This window comes from Hoplias malabaricus, chromosome 4 (assembly GCF_029633855.1).
Source record: "Hoplias malabaricus isolate fHopMal1 chromosome 4, fHopMal1.hap1, whole genome shotgun sequence".
Lineage (NCBI taxonomy): Eukaryota > Metazoa > Chordata > Actinopteri > Characiformes > Erythrinidae > Hoplias > Hoplias malabaricus.
In genome coordinates, this window is record NC_089803.1 from 45,609,264 (window position 1) to 45,625,864 (window position 16,601).

The 16,601-nt window shown below is 39.8% G+C and overlaps 1 protein-coding gene across 2 annotated transcripts in view; it reads right to left on the reverse strand.

The window, feature by feature from the left end:
• Positions 1-16,601, reverse strand: part of chrm2a (cholinergic receptor, muscarinic 2a) — a 232,631-nt gene that overhangs the window by 105,462 nt on the left and 110,568 nt on the right. Inside the window, exon 3 of one of the 2 annotated variants that reach the window (XM_066668974.1) lies at positions 11,418-11,501. The exons of the other annotated variant lie outside the window; for it this stretch is intronic. The gene's annotated coding sequence lies outside the window, so the exon portion shown is untranslated. The remainder of the gene's footprint in view (positions 1-11,417; positions 11,502-16,601) is intronic. 2 annotated transcript variants of the gene reach the window in all.

Consider the following 16,601-nt stretch of genomic DNA (forward strand, 5'->3'; position numbering starts at 1 on the left):
AAAAGAATTTCTCTCAAGAACCTTTATTGATTCTATTTAATTCATTTCTGAGAGTCTAGATAGCAGTAGCAGTCAGACTACACGCCTGAAAAATGAACCTGTAGGGCATCTAGGCATCTTCAACAATTTAAGACATCTGGAATGAATTTCTTCCGTGGTTTATTGTTTTTTGTCCTGCTGCTATTTCTGCAGGTGATAGAGAGCAAGAGCACAAAGCAGATGCTGTGGCAGAGGCTGACTGTAATTTGTAATTATGGAGAGGGGCTGTGATGTTATGATTCAGCTTTTGCCCCCAGTCTAATGTGGCAGCGCCGGCATGATTTAAACCCACTATCAGGCCTGTCACTTAAATTATGCTCACAGCACACTCTCTCTCCTCTTCTGAGCAGAGTGAGAGAGAGAGAGAGAGAGAGAGAGAGAGAGAGAGAGAGAGAGAGAGAAATAGAGAGAGAGGGGAGCAGGGGCACCTCACATTTAAATGCTTTTCTAATCCTTCATTCTAACACACTCTCACATACACACTCAGCACAACAATCTCTGTTGTAGCTGGCCTGGAAAACAACTGTTTACTGACTTACTAAGCATGCTACATCCATATTAATAGTAATTTTTTTATGAACTTTATATTTTTCCTATTGTAGCTCCATGCGCCTGGGGCTGAGGTTGTGGGTTTGAGCCCTGCTCCAGATGACTGTCTTGATGAGTTTAGTGTATTCTCCCCATGTCCATGGGTGCTCCAATTTCCTCCCACAGTTCAAAAACACACTTTGGTAGGTGGATTGGCAACTGGGAAATTGTCCATAGGTGTGAGTGTGTGTGCCCAGATAAGTAATGGGGGCTGTGTCAAGATGGGTATCTGATGTAAAACTGTGCCAAAGAATATGGTAAAATGTGGATCAGTGATCCACTGTGGTGACCCCTGACAGGAGCAGTCAAAGGATGAAGAATATTTTTCTTATTATGCTGACCTAACCATACCCAAAATGTCAGCCATTTGGGGCCTCCACGGGTTTCAGGTGATGTCACTGTGTAAAGTAGCAGCACATTGCTTATAAACAAACAGCTCAGATAAAAACTGATGTTTCTATGTCTTTTAAAACATTAAAGCCCTCATCTTGACATTAAAATGAAATAAATCAATCCCTGACCCATTTATCCATGTCACGTTGCTAAACAGAGGTCTATTTTTCTGTGTCAGTCAGTAAAAGAGCTTGGGATGCATCCCAAAGAGCCATACTCACTACATAGTGCACGTTACAGATAATAAACTAAAAATACTGCACCCAGACTGTGCACTACTTTGACAGGGTAACGTGAACTTTATAGCAGACTAAAAAATATTTTCGACATAGAACTTATGTAAACCATTATTGTTTTTACTCACAGTCTGTCCTATGGAGGGTGTAGGAAGACATTTTGAATTCGGCCTCTGCTTCACTATGTCACAAAACCCTTTCACACTGATCACTCACACTTTCAGAGAAATCAGAGAAATAATTGAGACAGAAAGTCACGATACAACATTATCCTCCAAGAATCCTTTTCCACTCCCAGGGACAGCGAGATCAGATTATACGGCTCAGTTGATTTTGAGTGTTGTGAGGCTCTCTCCAGCACATGCAGAGGAGCTGTGTATGAGATACATTTACCCATCTTTCACATTTGTTTACATAATTCCTGTGCTATGAAACCAGAAAATTGGTCCCCAATATGGCTCCTATACCAAAATAAATAAATAAATAAATAAATAAATAAATATAATGTGACAGCAACCCATGGATAAAGCTCCCCGCCTGAGGAATGTGAAGCCGTGGAACTGCATTCTGTAGAATCATAGAATACCATCCAGCAGCTAAGGGATGAGTTTCAGTGGCACTTATGATCCACAAATAATCTTCTAGTATCGGCAGCTGACCTCAATACTCTTGCAAGAAAATACCATCAAATTATTGTAGGATTTTTCCAAAATCTAAAGAAACTGAAAGAGTAGTGGCTGTTGATTCAGTAAAGCATAAAAAAACTCCCTATTAGTAACCAACATTTCATGCTGGCTGAGCAGGTGTTCACAAACCTTTGACATACAATGAATGAGCAAATCTCCTGTTGATGCACAGCTGTGTACAACAAGTTGAGTTGCAGAAAATCAGTGTTTGGACGTTGTTCCATTTGTGCCAAATAGCTTGTTTTCCACTTTACACTATTGTGCTACTGAGGAAGGTCTACAAATCTCCATTACCAGAACAATGCTAATTTTACTCATGCTCCAAAGCATAATTTTAGTAGCCTGGACATTTACAGCATCACCAACTTACAAAACACTTTTAATGTGGGTCAAAAACAATTTGCAGTCAGTATGGCAATGGCTGGCTGAAATAAACTAATGTAGCTGTTGTAAATTTCTCTTACAATCTGATTGGTTGAAGCTAATGTGTTCAAAATCAGTTTATGATTAACTAAATAATAGCCTGACATCTTTGAGGAATTAATACTGGTTGGCTATAATGGTGATGACTGGCGTTCTTACCCTCAGATGTGTTTAACTGTGTTTCCTTTGGGACTTTTACAGCTATGTGAATGAAACCATGATTTGCAGCCACATAATTCCATTGTTGAACACCTACACCTAAACACTAAGGTTGCTGTAGCCATTTATGGTCCGATCAGCAACCAGCTACAACTAGCAATATTTAAATAAAACAATATCCTACACCAACCCACTAAGGACATTGTGACCATTTATGATCCGATCAGCAATCAGCTACTGTTAACAACTATGGTTACTCATTGAGCCCACCATATCAGTACCTAAACCACCCTCTGCATTGCTAGATTATCACAGGTGTCATCAGGTAGGCACGTCCCCTCATCTGTGTTTTGAATTAAGCCCAAGACACCTCCAGAAGGCTTAACAGTGAAGTCTGGTGTCCCAGACCCACTCCCTCCAAGCATTACAGCCCTACCATACCCTTAACCATCAACTACCATAAATCCACACTGTTAATGCATGCTCAGTGCCCCCTTTATGTGATACATATTGCCAACCACCACAACAGCAAATCTACAGTGCATTTCCCCAAAAATTCTGTGCTCTCCTAATCCACAACCACTGACTAGAAATTTCAGCTACTTCTGATACTCCTTCACAGCTGCCCTTAGTTTTTGGACACTGTTGCTGAACTGCACAAGCAGGGATGTGGTATACTTTACTACAAATCCCCTAACACCTATTTCCACTGATCTTACATGTGCCTGCCACTGGTGTTTCCTCACCTCAGCCGCCAAAAGTTCACTTATTCAGCTTCTTCCTTTCTAATGCTTTATTTACTGCATCTCCAAATGGAGCTGTTAACTCTATGAAATAAAACTGAAAATGAAACTATCCATTTACTTTCAGAACAGAGCACCATGTCTGGTCTCAGTGTAGTTAATACCATGCACTCTGGGACCTGCATTTTTTTTTTTTTTACTTACATCCACCAACAATTTCCAGTCTCATGCCTCAACCCACCTACAAATATTTATAGCCTGCGCACACTCTTGAATAAGTTCCCCCTTCTGCACAAACTTAAACACTTTATTGCTATAACCACTTGTCACTGCATTTACCTCTAATAGTTTGCTGTCCAACAAACATGCTAAAACCCTTAGCAACTGTTTATGTCTCCATGTATACTGACCCTGCGACAAACTAGTTAAGTCAAGTCATGTTTATTTATATAGCACTTTTAAAAGACAGTGAATGTCGGCCAAAGTGCTGCACAATAAAAATCAACTAACAAACAAAACCAGATAAAATTATAAAACATACATAGAAAAGAAATAAAAAGTAAAAGAATCTAACAATAAAATTTTTTGTGGAGAAAATACTGATGGCAAGACAACAAAAACCAAAGCAGAACAAATGGCTAATATAATTTAAAAGTACCAAAACGGCACAGAAAAATAAATAGGTTTTCAAATTGGACTTAAACTTCACTATTGTAGGGGATTGCTTTATGAAGAGTGGGAGACTGTTTCAAAGTCTTGGAGCGACTACAGCAAAAGCCAAATCTCCTTTGAACCTCAACCGAGAACGAGGGGTGTCTAAAAGCAATTGGTTAGAGGAACGTAGGGCATGTGGGGTAGATTGAAGACAAAGAAGATCTGAAATAAATTTCAGAGCCAGGCCATGGAGAACTTTAAAGACAAACAGTAACACTTTAAATTCAACTCTGTATTTCACTGGCAGCCAGTGCAACAATGCCAACACAAGGGTAATTCTCTCCCTTTTCTTAGTACCGGTCAAAAGTCTAGCAGCTGCATTTTGGACCAGTTGCAATCGTAACAGGCTTGAATGAGATATCCCCAGGTACAGAGAATTACAATAGTCAATAGGGGAAGAGATAAAAGCATTAATAACTGTTTCCAGGTCTTTAAAAGACAGTATTCTCTTAATTATATGATGGGGTTGAAAGAAACTACCTACGTAAGATCATATGAAACATTATATTTTTGAAAGATTGACCCCAGAGGGAGCATGTACAAAGAAAAGAGGATGGGTCCCAAGATAGAGCCCTGAGGTACACCACAAGTAATAGATGCAGGAGAGGAAGAGGAAGACTGTCCTATCTTAACAGAAAAAGTTCAATTTTCTAAGTAGGAGGCAAACCACTTCAATGCAATCCTGGAGGCCACCACACAACAAGTGATCTAACAGGATGGTGTGGTCAACTGTGTCAAAAGATGCACTTAGGTCCAGGAGAATTAAATCAACACACTTTCCTGAATCAACGGCTAAAAGTATGTCATTTAATACTTTAAGAAGAGCAGTCTCAGTACTATGGTGTACTAAAACCTGACTGAAATGTGTCTAAAATATTATGTTTGTTAAAAAAGAAGAAACTAAGCTTACAAGTTGATAGAATATGCTTCAGCATGCCAACCCCTGTACATAATCTACAGCTAGGGTCTTCACCTATCCAATGTACAAGATTTTGCGGCGTTAGAAGGACCTCGTAAGTTACATCCGGCAAAAACTTAATTAAACTTGCTTTCATTGCCCACAACTCTTGCCAAGTGATCATTTCCTTCTCTAGATTCTCCCAATGAAGCCACTGGCCTTGTTTTTCCTGTGACGCTACTGTGCTACTTCTTCCTGCTCGCAAATAAAACTAGTCATCATTTGCCTTCTCTCTGGTGATTGGGCCTTACTAAAAGTTTTCATGAATCAGTAAGGCCTGCTGTTCCACACTGCACCTCACCAATCACATCCCTTAGCTGTAATAAACTCCTGGCTACCTGCAAGGCCAATTTTGGAGCCCACTTCCTTCCTGCTTTTGTGACTGGCCCTGCTGCTTGCTTCAATCCTGACAAAATCATCTCGCGACTTACCTTAGTATAGTTAATTTCCTCAACTAAACTCATTAGTGGTATCTCCAGTACCCCTCTCCCATACCATGCCACACTTCTTAAACACTGCGTCACCCCTAGCCACTTCCTTATAGCCTTGTTCATGACCCTTTCCTTCCTCTCTACTTCTGTGTTTATTTTATAAACATTCAACGGCCATCTAATACAAGGCAGTAAGCCAAACTGCTGACACCACAATATCAACATCCCTGGCAAACATGATCTATCAATGTTATTAATAGCCTTCACCTATTCAGCCTTTAGTCCCACAACTAAATCATTTGGCGTTGCACTATACCATGTACCTAAACTCTTCACTGGTCTTTCCAGTACTGTAGGGATCATTTCTCCTTCCATCAAAAAAATTTCCTGCACAAGTTATCCCTTGACAATCGACAGACTTCTAGACTCGCTCGATTTAACTTTAAGCCTAGCCAACCTTAGATTATCATTTAACTTCCCCAGCAACCACCATGTGCAAAGCATAGTAGTTGTAAGGGTCATCATTTCATCCATGCAAGCTCTAACTGGGGGAAGCCAAGTACCTTCATGCAAGCTCTCCACCTATGACCCACATAGGGGCCCTGATTATTACCTCCATTGCCATTGTAAATGCCATATCATGCTACAATGTTCCAAACTTACTGCAAAACCAGAAACCCCTGCCTTTTGTACAGATGTATCAATTAATGTGTTTGCTTTAAATATAAGCAAGGCTATCACACTAAAGAAAATCTTGCCCTCAGTAGGCAATGCTTTATTCTTTAAATGCAAATGAGGGCTGGTTGTCTGGAGCTCTCATACTGATTCATCAACTGCTTTCACATCTCCATGTGTTTCCATGTCGTACTAAAGCTTCATGAATCAGACAATTATAAACTTTTCCATATTTCAACACTGTCAAATCTGCACTCAATTTTAAACAATTTTAATACCGCTGGCTCTAAATCCATTTTCATACAATGCTTATGAAAACTTTTTTTGTCATATCTTCTGTTTGCAATATTGCTAAAATGAAACCAATCGTTCTGCTAACCAATTTAGCACAAAGACAATTAAAAGACATTAAATTGACAAGGTTTTGGACACCGATTAGATATATAAACTTATACATAAAGTTTTAATTCATGTTTTCATGATGGCCATTGTGGTCTTTTGAATATGAAAATCCTTTTTTTATGGTCAGGAAAAATATATGTTTGATAGATGTTAAAAAGGGGACTCAATTTTTATGGAAAGTGGACCAAGGACAATGACTTTTCATGGATGAATATTTGTCAGGCCAGACACGCCCAATAATGAACACCTTTGGAGGTCTCTCTTCTGTCTGCGGTTGCTTGGAAATCTCTCATTCATGCTTTCATTTCTAGCTGCTTAGACTATTTTATATTTTTTATCATTAGTCTCCTCACTTGTACCTGCTCATCTCATCACATTAAATCATCATTCAAAATTTCCACTTGCTTGAAAAATACAGCATCCACTTCTAAATTCAACTGCTCATGTTTAAGGCTCTCAAAAACTCTGCCCTTATCTGTCTGAGCTTTTTCCCCTATACAAGCTCACCTATTCTCCGTCAGTGTAGTCCTCAGGTTTAGTAGCTGTCAAGTCATTGACATTTCAGACATTTAGTGACCAAGCTCTTTCTAGAATTGCTTCCATCTTTGAAATTCTCTCCCTCCTCATGTTAAATTGTCCACTTGTTTCCCTTTATATTCCAATCTTATTATAAAATCTATTTTTTTTGCCCCCAAAAAAGTGAACAGTATTCAGTTTAATCAAACAATACCACAATGCACTGCAAAAGGTAGTGTACAGCTCTTCCGCTTTTGCCCTGTAGTGTCCTCCTGCTGTCTGTGTCCCCCCTGTTCCCTTGTTTACTCTCATGCTTTGTCTGCCTGTCTTTTGATTTCTATCATTGTTTTATGCTTTGTCTCGTTCCCAACATGTGCTTGTGACTCCTCATGTGATCTCCTGCCACACCCCCTTCTGTGTCGTGTGACTGATGTTCGCAGGTGTCTCTCCTATTCTCTTGACACTCTTCCTCGTTTGTGTGATGTGACTCCTGTTCTCAGGTTTCTCTCTCCTTTTCTCTCCTCTTCTGTGTATATAAGCCCTGTTCCTTTGTATTGGCTTTGTTGGTCATTTTATGTGTCTATCTGTCTCTAGGTGTATTGTTTATCTGTATCTTGATCTGTTTCCTGCTTGTCTTGTTTAGTGTTTATCCTCTGCATTCTACACATGGTCCCGTCTTTTTGGATTTTAAGTTTTATATGCTTGTATGATGTGTGTTTGACTATTATCAATTATCCCACCAATTAGTCCTCAATTTAGTCCAAAGAGTGAAAACTAATTCCTGCTCCTTCCTGAACACATGATGCCCCACTACATCTTTTCAAACTGCTGCTAACACAACTTCATTAGACAGCTCAACCAACTAGGATCAGAAAAATGATGGCCAAATATTTTATGTGAGCTAAAATTAAGCTGAATAGTGGGTAGAGGGAATACTATCCCACCCGCCCAGAGAGACACAGCTAATTATGTTGTCTCAAGCCCATTTTAAGATGCATTTTACCATGCTATTTACAGCCAATTAAAAGGTAGTATGTTCATTGTGAACACAAGCCTGAGTGGAAAACTGGCAGCCTGGTAAAACTGACCTGTCAAAAAACCTTCATGAGACCCAGGGAAATCTATGTGACTACAAAAGCAAGTAAAGTTCCTGTAGTTCAGAATACTGCCACTGCCATATTGAGTTGAAAGTTTTTGTGCCAAATTAAGAAAGTAAACCTTGAAACTTGACAAATGTATACTTGTAATGGCTGCCTCTTGTCTGTTGCTAGGTATTGCCAGTACTGTGATAGATCAACATTGCCTGGTAAAGTAAAGAAAGATCACAGAAAACAGAAAAAACTCAGTGGTAGAATTTGGTGAACACACCCCATGCTCTTTTGAGCTCATCAGCAAAAGTTGCTACATTCCGCCCCTTTTGCCTTGGGATTTGCTAATGCGATTAGCTGCATCCCACAAGCAGCTGCAGTGAATGCATAATTATCACTCAGCAATGAGGAAGGTGTATGAGTGTGTGTAAAAGAGATTACCATGTGGGTGTGTGAATATGTAAGAGATTAGCTAGGTGAGTGGCAGTGTGGGAGACAGCTGCTATACTAACACATCACACTTTCATCACTCACAAGTGTGTACATGAGAAGGTGCACCAACAGGTGAAACCCTCATATCACACACACATTCCCTCAGACACACAGACACAACAGAACCAGTAATATGACAGCTGTGAAAATGCACATTTCATAAAAGGAAAGTCTGTCCAGACTAACCCTCTAACCCTCTGCTCAGAAATAACAGAACCAAATACATTACTGTGAAAAAGTCTTAGGCACCTAAGATTATCTTTTTTTTTTTAAGCAAAACTCTTACTGTTTTATATCTAATTTATCTAGTAACTAAAACTTTTGCATAGTACTTTATGTTCTTTGAAACAATGCCAAAGAATCAATCATTTTGCATCCTTAAAGAACCATTCTACCAGGACATTTGTATACTGAATTTGTGTATTGAATACTCTTTTGCTTTTTCAGCTTCTAGACTATGATGCAGACAATTCATGTCAGTTTCTATGATCAGTCTATGATGACCTGTTGACTCAAATCAAACCTGTACTAGAAGCTAACCATTAGTGTGTATCTTTTTATACTCTCAGGAAAAAAGTACAAAACTAGTTTGACATTTAAAAATGAATAAATAAGTAAATTCTAGTGTATGATGCATAGTGAAAAACTATTATAGTGCATGAAAGATATAGCGTAGTGGATAACAGCACAAGTCTTAGCTTAAATTCCTCACTTGGTCTTTAATCTATGTACAAAAAAAAAAAACTGTATAAAATTAATTGAGACAATCATAAAATACTGGACTTCCATATAAATACCATACATAAAATAAGGCTTGTTTTTCATACATTGATTTTAATGTATATTATAATATATAAGACTATCAGTTAAATAGAACAACATTTTTTCCAATACTTATAATTTTACTTTTACATGTGGATATACACTATGGATAGATTGTCTTTTCTCAATATACAGAATTGTTTACAGGTTTTCCTTTTAAACCAACCAGATTTACCCAGTAACTGTTGCGACAGTGTAGCTGATGTGTCCTAATGGGGTTTTCTTTTAATTAAGTCTAAGCTAAATTCAATCCATTATCCAGCTAATGACTCTTATGGAGCTAAATTAATGACATAACAATTTGAATATGAATTTTGCATAGTTCTGTAAGATTTGGGGTGGCACGGTGGCACAGCATGTAGTGTCGCAGTCACACAGATCCAGGGACCTGGAGGTTGTGGGTTCAAGTACTGCTCCAGGTGACTGTCTGTGAGGAGTTTTGTGTGTTCTCCCCATGTCCACATGGGTTTCTTCCAGATGGTCCGGTTTCCTCCCACAGTCCAAAAACACACGTTAGTAGGTGGATTGGTGACTCAAACATCTCCATAGGTGTGAGTGAATTTGTCAGTGTGTGTCGGCCTGTGAATGACTGGTGCCCCCTCCAGGCTGTGTTCCTTCCTTGTGTCCAATGATTCCAGGTAGGCTCCAGACCCACCGTGACCCTGAATCGTATAAGCAATTACAGATGAGTGAATAAATTAATTCTGAATATTTGAAGTATATTTGTCTGGATATTTTATTTTTATTATATTTTATATATATTATATTTTATTGCATACACTTGAAATTTCGAAGTGGTGACATCTGGCCTACATTTGTATTTTTGCAATCTTTTTAGATTTGAATTTATGGGTCTGTATTTTTTAAATCAGATTTTAATTTTATTTATATAATCTGATTTTTTAATTTTTCAAGTCTGAATATTACACCACCTCAAATTTCAATATCTATATTGATATATTTATATACAAAAATAATCCAAATATAAAATATTCAGACAAATCCAAATATTCAAAATTCAGATTGATGTGTGATTGATTTAGCTCCATAGAAGCTCCCAGTCCAACAAGGCAATCAAAATGGAAGTTTGAAAGTAGCACATTTGAGCCAAACTGCTAATGCTAATGCTAATGGACTGCTCAAAAATCCTAAAGCTTAGACCACTATACCATTAAGAGTACCATAAAGACCATAATGGTAATAGAAAACAAACATGTAACACACTTCCAGTATACACTCAGAAGATCTGGTTTACAAGTGTGCATTTTATGTTGCTCAGATCAGTATTTGGATAATGAATTGGCTTAGTATAAATACTCTTATAAACCCTGCCACAACTTCCTGTTATTGTACTGCATCTGTGCCACAGTGCTGGACTGTGGATTTTGGGAGGAGATAGTTCTACACTAACCCTGAGCTGTGTTTTATCACATGCACTGACCAATAGGCCAGTGGCTAACTGCTAACCTTTGAGTGAACTGTATTACCCTTCAACATGAAGTGAATGTAAACTATTATTACTCCTCCTGCCACCCACTGCCCCAGTGTTGCCTTTCACCTGAGGTATGACTTTTATGGTGCTTTTCCACCGCATGTAACCTACACAAATCTACTCTGCACTGCTCTTTTGCTTTTGCACTAGCCAAATCTGGTACCTAGTCCCTGGAACCAGGTAGGTTTTCAGTCCCAGCTCACTATGATGTGTAAACCCTGCAGAGTGCTGATTGGCACTGGTAGTGCTGAGTGACACGTCTCACCACGAAATACAGAGCTCATTCAAATCCATCACAAACTGCTGCTTGTTAAATCTCTTAAATTACAGTAGCTTTCACATTATTTTTTATCGGACTCACAACAGCAGCTCGCAACTTTACCTCAAGAGGTTTTGAAGAGGTTTATATGCTCCTTGAGCTGATGGCGGACAAAAAATTCTAGTGAAAGCTGAACTTGCAACAAGTAAAACTGATCTGTGAGAACTGGGGCACGGAGCCGTGTTCAGTCCAAAAAACTAAAACATGCAAATACACAATGAGTAAACAGTGCCTAACTTACCACCACTGTTGTTGTGGTTTTCAAAGCCAGTGATTCCTGAGATGGGATTTTACAATGTCACCTGCTCCATTTTGCGGGGGAGCCCTGCCAGTGGAAAAGCAACAAGCTTTAAGCATGCCGAGCCGAGTCGTGTAGAGCCAGACCCATGCAGTGGAAAAGCACCATTATTTTTACTGTGTCTCGCTCTCTATACACACACAAAATCTTGTCTCCATGTATTCATCGGACAATACATATTCTTCCATTCATAGAGACTGACCTTAGCCATAATTACTACTAGCCCAGATGGGCGGGTCAAGGAACTGTCAATCATGGCTACAGAAGCGCTGTGAGTGCTGCTGGCAATGTGTGCTCCAAACAGAAGAAGAAGAAAACACAACTGTGGACACATTCCTGTCTGTTTCAAGGAGAAGAATAGAACGTATGTCCTGCAAAGAGATCTTAAGGTAATGTGTTAACATGTCAAGAGCATTTCCTCAGTTTCGTTTTTCCACCTGACAGCTGCAGTAGCAGCTTCACTCTTTCTCTTCTCTGTGTTTCGTGCCAAAATCAGGCTAAATTTGTGTAGTCTGATCCCATCATAACCCTAACATTTACCCAAACCCTTACCCTAAGGCTTACCCTAATGTTAATTTACCTTAACACTTCTCTTTAAAATGTCATGATTTATGTAATGGGAACAAAATTTTTGCCCCCATAAGACAGATGTGTCCACAATGTGAGTGTGTAAACAGATTTTGGTACCAGAAAATTGTGCTATATATCACACACACTTGGCTAACAATAGACATAATTATTAACACTAAACTTAACCCTAAATTAACTTCAGTAACCAAAAGGAATTATTTGAAATAAAAATGTTCAGAAACTTCAGGAAACACTTTTCAATTTCACCAAAGCTGAAAACTGTCCTGAGAAGTGTGTGTGTTTTCTGGGATATTTTTCTTGATAATTAATAAAAACTCCATCTTAAAAAGAAGAAAAGCATAAAGCAAAATATGTAAAAACTCCAATGGCTTATCTAGATTTTTCAGCATGGGTGTAATTTACTGTCCACTTTTCAGGGTCATATTATAAACAAAACCATAGCACAAGACTACAACTCTGGAAAGCAATTAGTGCCAGATTGAAAAGCAATCACTGCAACAGAACAATGTGAAATGCAATCCACACACGTCATTGCTTTTCCAAACTACCATGAAAAATACGTGCCAAAATTAAAAGCAAAACCACTATTGTTTTCACGTCCCTTGACCTCTTTATTTACAAACAATACTGGAGGATTTGCATTTTAAAAATTACCTGCTGGAATAGTGTCAAAACTGAATACAGTTACCTCAGAATATGTTTCATTCAAATGCAATATACTTGAGATTACTTTTAAACACAGACATGCCGAAAACGTGCCATAAAGAAAAACAAATATTCATTACATTGATTTAATGTCGCGCTGTCTCTTACCAGAAAAAAATAATGTGTCAATTTCCATTTAAAGAATAAAATGTTGAATTCGTGTCAGAATTGAACACAAACAACCAAAAAATGAAATCAGCTCACTTGAAGTGTGGCACTGTGAACGTGCCAAGCAAAATGCAAAGCGGGGATCACATTTCAGCTGAGAGCAGTGCCACAATTGAAAAGCGATCACAATTCAATAACAGACCTCTACCGACTTTGGACTGGGGTCAAGCTATCCGCACTTTGGAAACTGACGGTCAAGTCATCCGCGCTTCAAATCCAAATGCACATATAGGCGCATTATTACAGTTTTTTCATTGTGGAGAACACCACATCCGCTTTGGGACAGATAGAGAATCTGAAACCTACGTTTGAGCAGCGATGTCTCTGTCACTACATCAATAAATGCACGCAGTGCTAAAATGGACTAAAATTAAGAAGCCATTATGAAGATATTTCATTTTAAATCACTTTAAAGAGGCAAAATTACATGATTATTTCATGTATTTACGTATGTTTTACTTTTCTATAAACACTTAATTGGCTTTGAAATACAGATTACATTTTACTGTCATTAAACAGAGGTACCTCACTGTATAATTTTCTCGTGAATTTATACTGAATACGTACCGATATGGATTTCACAAAAAATACCCATAATGCCTAAACCATTCCACTGTCATTAAACAGAGGGACCTCTTAGCTATCAACTGTATGATTTTTGCAGAATTTCACTGTGTACTTTTCTCATAAAGTCATATTAAATACATACTGTGTGGTGAAGGTTTCAACGTTATTATCTCAATCCAAGAACTGGTTTCACTTAAACATAGATAGACATCAGACTGGGAAGGCCTATTAGAGCCCAGGAAGACACCAGAGTCAGTGTAAATTTAGGATGGTTTACTGAATAACAGCAGCTCATCCAGACTCTTCTTTGATACAGTCTCACACCCTCTTAGGCTGACTCAGAATGCTTACAGGAGAGTATGTCAACAGGTGACTTAATATGAACATGTCTATTGATATGGCAGGTGGAATATTGGAGGCAGATATGAGGGTAATAAGTAGCTGATTTGAGGATATTCTGATATGGTCTACAGAAACAAATAAAGAGAAAAGAGATTGTTCATAACTACCACATTAATACACACAATTAATTAACTAAATCCCATGCTAACCAAATACATTCCATGAACTCGTAAACACTCATGTCTAACATGAAAATATACTGCAGGCTGAACATAACTGGTTCCTAGTGAACCTTACTTCACTCGACTTAACAATGTGTTATTCCTTTCAAAAGTTAACGATTACTACATAACAACACAACGACTAACTCACATAATGTCAGGCACGCATATCAGTGATAATAACAAGGTTCAGTCAGATGTTAGCGCTGCCGCGCTCTTTTCCTCCAACGTGCTCGTTCTCTCGCATCTTCGCGCTCTCTCTTTGCCTCGTGCTTTCTCTCTCTCTCTCTCTCTCTCTCTCTCTCTCTCTCTCTCTCTCTCTCTCTCTCTCTGCGCGCTGCGGTCCAGCAACTAATTCGGTCCGAGTAGAAACAGATACGGAATCCTCAGCCTTCATAACAGCCGCCCCCAAATCGCCTTTGCGATTTGTTTCTCTGGGAAGGCTGTCTGGGTTAGAGGATGTACTATGAGTGTTGTCTCCATCAGTTATTGCAGGAAGTGGAATGAGTCTGGCTGTAGGTCTAGTATAGGTCTTCCCTCGGATGAGAACATCCACAGACCTCACTTGACCATCTCTGCTGGGGTGTACCTTCACCACCGTACCCATAGGCCACTGCGCTCTCGGTTGTTGAGGATCAACCATCAGAACAACCGCTCCTACTGGTATTCCAAGTAAGGCTTTAAACCACTTGGCTCGAACTTGTGTGTTGGGAAGGTAATGTCGAATGAAGGCAGACCAGAAATGGTCGGCTAGGACCTGAGTGTGTCTCCATTTTCGTTGACTGAGATTAGCTGTTTGAGGATATATCACCTGTGGCAGAGCACTATCAAGCCGTCCCATTAGTAAGAGATTAGGAGTTACCGGGTCTGCATCCGCTATATCCGAAGACACATAGCCCAAAGGTCTGGAATTCAGAATGCCTTCTACTTCCATAAGAGCAGTTTGCAAAATCTCCTCTTGAACTGGCTGCGCCCCGATAGTCTTGTAAAGCGCTTCCTTGATCGATCTAACCTCCCGTTCCCATACACCTCCACATGAGGCGCTGCAGGGAGATTGAAGTTAAAAACAATCTGTTGCTTGGCCAGCAGACGTTGTAATTCTGGAGACATTGATTTGAATGCCTCCTCCATCTCCTTCTCTCCTCCCTTGAAGTTAGTGCCTTAATCAGACCACAGCTCCATGGGAGTCCCACGCCATGCTATGAACCTCCTTAGGGACATCAGAAATGAATCAATACTCAAGCTGTGGAGTATCTCAATATGTAGTGCCTTGGTGGTCAAACACTTAAAAAGGATTCCCCACCTTTTCTCCAAGCGCCTACCCATTTTCACCATTAGGGGTCCATAGCCTGGATTCAGGTAAATCCGCCATCCTGGGAACTGCTGGTTTAGCCCTCCACCTTTGACACTCAGCACAGGCACGCTGGTGACGAATGGCCTCTCGGCTGCGTAGAATCCAAAATCGTCGCCTAATCTCTGCATACACTCTCTCGGACCCTGGATGGCGAAGTCTACTATCATAATCCTGAATGAGCAGCTTAACTGCTGGGTGTTTTGAGTCCAGCACTATGGGGTGCGCAGTGGTTGCATCTAATTCTATAGCTCTTCTCAGACGACCACCTACTCTAATTAATCCACTGGCACCGTCTAGACCTGGCGATAATGTGAGCAAACGACTATCAGAAGGTAAGGGTTTATCAGCCTCCAATCTGCTCAACTCCTCTCCAAAACATTCTCTCTGAATCCGCCTCAGAATAGAAATCTCAGCATTCTTATAATCTTCTGCAGTGGGGGTGCCATCAGCACTGGCCGCCCCGTGTTGCTCTTGCACAACAGACTCTATAAGTTCCTCCCAGGACCTGAACTGCTGATAACTCAACACTGCAGGCATTATGACATAGAACGGCGAAGTTCTGAGGAGTCCAGTTCATGTGATGCATTTGGTGGATCTGGCCATTTATCTGGACCTTGGAGGAGAAATGGAGGTCCTTGAGTCCATCTACTGGATTTACTCAGTTCCATCAAAGCCTTCCCTCTAGTGAGATCGTCAGCTGGGTTCAACTCTGAGTGTACGTATCTCCAGTCTGGAACTTCTGTGAATTCACGAATCTCAGCTATTCTCGTGCCGACAAAAACCTTATATCTGCATGATTCAGAACTGATCCATGCTAACACAGTAGTCGAATCTGACCAAAATATTCTGCTATGTATCTTCAGGATCAACTCTGCCTGTAACAATCGAGCTAGCTGAACTCCACTTACAGCTGCGCACAGCTCTAACCGAGGGATAGACAGTGTTCTCTTAGCCGCTACTCTGGATCGCGCCATCACAAATGAGAGATGTGTCGCACCTGATAACTCTACAGTACGGAGATAGGCCACTGCTCCATATGCTCTCTCTGATGCGTCACAGAAAATATGGAGTTCTCTAATGGCTTCTGCCTGTTTAACATCAAGTGGCACATAAGGTCTTGGCAGGTGAATCCTAGGCAAAAGAGATAGCTCTTCTTCCCATTGTTTCCAACTCTGCAGC